Genomic DNA, 6000 nt, shown 5'->3' on the forward strand with positions numbered 1-6000 from the left:
TCGATCCTTTCAATTGGTATCAGAGCCTCGTGCTCTATTCTTGTGGCTTAACCGCCCTAGAGCGAGATGAACTAGGATGGGACTCCCCTGGTTGCAGATCCTAAGGATAAAGGCGAGGCTTCTTCTGAAGTCAAGTCCTTTACATCTGAGGATCTGGAATGGGCCCTTGCTAGGAAAAAAGAGGAGCATGATGCTTCTCTTGAGGCCTTGGTCCAAATGAGATTAGCCACGTTGTCCATGGTGCTTGCACCACTCTCGGGTGGTGTGACTTCAAAGCCAACTGTGCCTGCTCCGTCACTTGGTCAACAACCTCCTAGCAATGAACACTCCAGTGTTCCTTGGCTTTACGCAAGACCTTAGGTTGAGAAACCAAGATATAATCCTCAAGGAAAACCTCCTTTACTTAGTGCCACTTCCGATTTTGCCTTGTGGAGAGTTGCTATGCAGGATCATCTTCGACATGGAAACGATGATATGCTAGAGATCATGGAGTATGGTTCATGTGGTTGATCCAAAGAACCCTACACCAAGAGAAATTTATGACAAGAATCTCAATGACACTGCAATCATGTGTATAAGGAGAGGTATGGATGAAAATCAAAGGAGACCGTTCATACACATCACAAGTGCCAAGGAACTATGGGAAAGTATTATAAGATCCAATATTGGCACCTCTGCCCTCCGGAGTGCTCAATATGAAATTGCCAAGGGGAAATTGCAAAACTTTTGTATGGAGAAAGGTGAAACCCCCAATCAAACTCTTGAGCGTCTCATGACCCTTACTGCTGACATTGAGTCGTGTGAGTGTGACAAGACACAAGATGGATTCAACATGACTAAGCGATTCCTTGTGGATAAGTTGCTTCATGCTCTTGCCCCATATCACCATAAAATGGTGTGGGACATAAGACAACACCATACCTTCAAGGAAATGACTACAGATGACATCATATCCACCTTCCAACTATTTGAAGAGTCAAAGGCTAATGCCACAAAACATCTTGCCATGCATGGTACCCCATCATCAAAGATCAATCTTGCATTGAAGGCCAAGCATGTATGTGAAGATGAGGAAAGTGAAGAGGAGGAAGAAGAAGATGATGATGAAAATGGTGATGAGATTGAATCCGATGAGGGCCCTTCATATGAAGACATGGCTCTCTTTGTCAAGAAGTTTAGCGCGGGAAAATTCAAGGGAAGATTTCAAAAGAAGAAAGTAAGAAAATGCTACAACTGTGAAGAAACCAACCACTTCTCCTACGAGTGCCCTTATGAGAAGAGAGAGGATAAACCAAGATTTCCCAAGACCTTTCCCAAGAAGATGTTGCCAAATCCTTTGAACTCCAAGCTCAAGAAGAGAGATGGGAAAGCAATGGTTGCTCAAGAAGAATCCGATCCAGATGATGTTAGTGGTGTTGCCGGAGTTGCTCAAGACTCTCAAAACACTCTGAGGTTAGTGAACAAGAGTGGTGATGTGGTCACATACAACTACATGAAAGACTACAAGGGCAACGCTCACAAGTGCCTAATGGCAAAGGCCGTGGTAGAAGATGGAGAGGACCAAAGCTCTCCTGACAAGGTCAAGGTAACCCCAAGATAAAATCCTCCTCTTTTCACTCCCTCAACTCCTAGTGATGAGTATCTTGATGCGGAGGACAGCTATGATGACGATGATCTAGATGATCCTATGCTTGCTAAACTTAATAAGTTCATGTGCTCCCTAAAAGGAAAGAAGCTCACTATGTTTTGTATGCTTATGGAGATGGTGAGTAAGCACACCATCACCATTAAGGAACTCGAAACCCTCGTCACCGAGGAAAAGAAAAAAATGTGAAATCCTTGAGCGAAAAGTCCAATATGAGGAAGCACGAAATGATGAACTATGCTTAAAAATTGGTGCAAACATTGATGTTCATACTAAAGATCTTGCCTCCTTGAAAAAGGCTATTGACTCTTGCGAAGAGTTTATGAATGATAAAAGTAAGCTTTTGAAGTCTCATGCTTCTCTCTCTCTAAGGATTGTGAGCTTCTATCTGTGTCCCTCAAGACTAAGGAAAAAGAGCTCACTCTTCTTACAAAGAGTTTTGAGACGCTCAAACTTACTTATCTTGAAACCCTAGCCAAGGCTTACTCTTCTCCTATTATTAATGTTGATGCTTCTACTACTAACTCTAGTGGTGATCTAGCATCTATTCTTGAGGAAAATCGCTTTCTCAAGGCTCAAATCGAGAAAGGTCTCATGACATGTGCTCAAGGGCAAAAGAACCTTAATGAGGCATTGAGCCAGCACAATGAGGTGTTTGCCAAATAGGGACTAGGGTTTGACCCAAGCACAAGCAAGAAGAAGACGTCCTCTCAAAAGTGCACAACCCCTCTCAAAGAAACATTTGTACGACAAGGGCACAAGGAGAAATGTAAGGTTGTTAGTGGGAAGGCCACAAGGGGCGTGCCCACTCTCAACAAGTCAAAAGACTTCATGCCTCCATCCTATGTACTTCGTAAGACTAAGGATGGAGAAGTTTATACAAAATTGTTGGTCCTCGAAATGCATTCTAATTCTATGCTATTTGGGTCCCTAAGACCCTTGTGACTAACCTGAGAGGTCCCATTGCAAAATGGGTGCCTCTAACCAAGTCATAATTGTGTGTAGGTTACCTTCTCCGGTGGAGTAAAATGGGTGATTGATAGTGGATGTACCAATCATATGACCGGAGATAGCAAATTGCTCTACGATTTCATGAAAGCTATTCAACCATTCATGAGCATTATGTTTGGTGGAGGTTCAAAAGGACAGGTACTCGGGTCGGGCAAGGTGGCTATCACAAATGACATGTCTCTTGCAAATGTCATGCTTGTCCAATCCCTTAAATACCATTTGCTTTCTGTTCGCCATTTGGCTTCTGTTGGCTATGATACACTCTTTGGACTAACGGATGTGAAAGTCTTTAAGAGAGATACTCTCGAAGTGGCCTTTGTTGGAGAGTTGGATGGCAACCTTTACACGATTGATTTCTCAAAAGAGAGCACATTCCATGCAACTTGTCTAATGGCCAAGGCCGACAAGGGGTGGCTATGGCATCGCCGGCTAGCCCATGTCGGCATGAGAAATCTTCAAGATCTCTTAAAGGGGAATCACATCCTTGGACTAACCAATGTATCTTTTGAGAAAGACCGTGTGTGTAGTGCATGCATAGCCGGGAAGCAACATCAATAAAAGCACCCTCCCAAGAACATTGTGTCTACTTCAAGGCCCCTGGAGCTCCTTCATGTGGATCTTTTTGGGCCTCCTTCATGGGATAGTCTTGGTGGGAAAAGTATGGACTTTTCATTGTCGATGACTACTCAAGATATACATGGGTGTTTTTCCTCAAGTCCAAGGATGAGATGAAGATCACCTTCATTGATTTTGCCAAGCAAGCACAATGCAAGTTTGACAAAGAGATCTTGGCAATAAGAAGTGACAATGGCTCTGAGTTCAAGAACTATACCTTGGAAGAATTCCTTAGTTATGAAGGGATTGAGCATCAATATTCAGCTCCATACACTCCTCAGCAAAATGGTTTAGCCGAAAGGAAGAACCGTACACTTGTAGAGATGGCAAGGTCCATGTAGGATGAATACAAGTCACCACATAGTTTTTGGGCCGAAGCTGTCAACACTGCATGCCATGCATCAAACCGGCTCTTTCTCCGTACTATATTGGAAAAGACTCCATATGAGCTCCTAACTGGGAACAAGCCAAATGTCAAGTACTATCGTGTATTTGGGTGCAAATGTTTCATCCTCAACAAAAGAGAACGGTTAGGAAAATTTCAATCCAAAACAATTGAGGGCATATTCGTTGGCTATGGATCAAACTCTCACGACTATAGATTCTACAACAAATCCAATGGATGTGTTGTAGAAACTTGTGACGTGGTGTTTGATGAATTTAATGGCTCCCATGGGGAGCAAGTTGATCTAAGTGATGTAGGTGAAGAAGATTCCTCTCAAGATATCTTGACCATGGGTGTTGGTGCACTTCTTCCAATGGAAAAAGAACCTCTTGATGATGAAGAAGAAGATGGAAGTATCACACATCATCAAACTACTTCAACACCCCTACCACCACAAACTCCTATTGTTCAACTGACGCCCTTAGTCCAAGTACAAGAAGATGATCAACTTCCTCTTCATGAGAATCTTCAAGAACAAGATCATCATCAAGGGCAAGAACAAGAAAGTCCAATCATTGATGATGAACCTCAACAAATGCAATATGTACAAGAAGATCTTCCACCACACATTAATGATCCATATGTTGAGGACATGGATGATGGACACGAAGTTGAACCTCGCGAAACCTTAACCTCCATCATGCCTCGAGTGGCCGGTCGTGTTGATATTGATAAAATCCTCACCGGCATATCGGAAGGTAGAGTCACTCGTAAAAATTGACAAACTTTTGTGCTCACTTCTCGTTTGTGTCTAGTCTTGAGCCTCTTAAGGTACAAGAATCATTGATGGACAACGATTGGCTCATTGCTATGCAAGAAGAGTTGAACAGTTTTGAGCGCAATCAAGTATGGTCATTAGTCAAGAGGCCAACTACGGAACACAACATCATTGGAACCAAGTGGATTTTCAAGAACAAGCAAGATGAGAATGGTGTAATCATCCGAAACAAGGCAAGGTTAGTGGCACAAGGGTACTCACAAGTTGAAGGTTTGGACTTTGGTGAGACCTTTGCCCCCGTTGCCCGTCTTGAATCCATTCGCATCTTACTTGCTTATGCTGCTTTCAATGGTTTTACATTACATCAAATGGATGTGAAGAGTGCTTTCCTTAACGGTCCTCTACAATAAGAAGTATATGTATCACAACCACCTGGGTTCGTTGATCCCGATCACAAAGACTATGTGTATAAACTTCATAAGGCTTTGTATGGCCTCAAACAAGCACCTCGTGCTTGGTATGATCATTCTATGAAGTTTTTACTCGATGATGGTTTTGTGAGAGGGGTGATCGATCCCACTCTTTTTACTAAGAGGGACAAAGGTGATTTGATCTTATGCCAAATCTATGTAGATGATATCATTTTTGGTTCTCCTAACATTCATTTGTGCAAGAAGTTTGCGGCTTCAATGACCAAGAATTTTGAAATGTCACTCAATGCGGATTTGAAGTTCTTCCTCGGGTTTCAAATTCAACAATTTCAAGAAGGAATATTCGTGTCTCAAGCAAAATACCTCAAGGATATCCTAGCAAAATTTGGCATGTCTGATGCTAGCCTATGTAAGACACCCATGCCAACCAAAATTGTACTCACTGAAGACACCAACGGTATCCCCTTCGACCCATCTAAATACCGTTCTATGATTGGTTCATTACTTTATCTTTGTGCATCTAGACCAGACATCATGTTTAGTGTATGTATGTGTGCTAGATTTCAAGCTTCCCCTAGGGAAAGTCATCATAAGGCGGTTAAGCATATTCTTAGATACCTTGTTCACACCCCAAAGTTGGGTCTATGGTACCCCAAGGATGCTAAGTTTGATCTCATTGGGTACATGGATGCGGATTGGGCTGGAGACAAAGTGGATCGTAAGTCCACCTCCGGTGCATGTCAATTTCTTGGACGCTCCTTGGTAAGTTGGTCCTCGAAGAAACAGAATTGTGTTGCCCTCTCCACCGCCGAAGCTGAATACATTGCTACCGCCAGTTGTGCAACTCAATTACTATGGATGAGGCAAACTTTGAAGGATTACGGTATCACCTATAGACATGTGCCTCTTCTATGTGATAATGAAAGTGCCATCAATATTGCTGAGAATCCCAAAGATCACACCTGCACCAAGCACATTGACATTAGGTACCACTTCTTGAGAGATCATGTGGAGAAGGGTGATATTGACATTGCTCATGTTGGAACAGATATGCAACTTGCAGATATTTTCACCAAGCCATTGGACGGAGCAAGGTTTTGTCAACTTAGGCGTGAACTTGGTATCTTAGAGCTTG

The sequence above is a fragment of the Triticum aestivum genome, chromosome 3B, assembly GCF_018294505.1.
Source record: "Triticum aestivum cultivar Chinese Spring chromosome 3B, IWGSC CS RefSeq v2.1, whole genome shotgun sequence".
NCBI lineage: Eukaryota > Viridiplantae > Streptophyta > Magnoliopsida > Poales > Poaceae > Triticum > Triticum aestivum.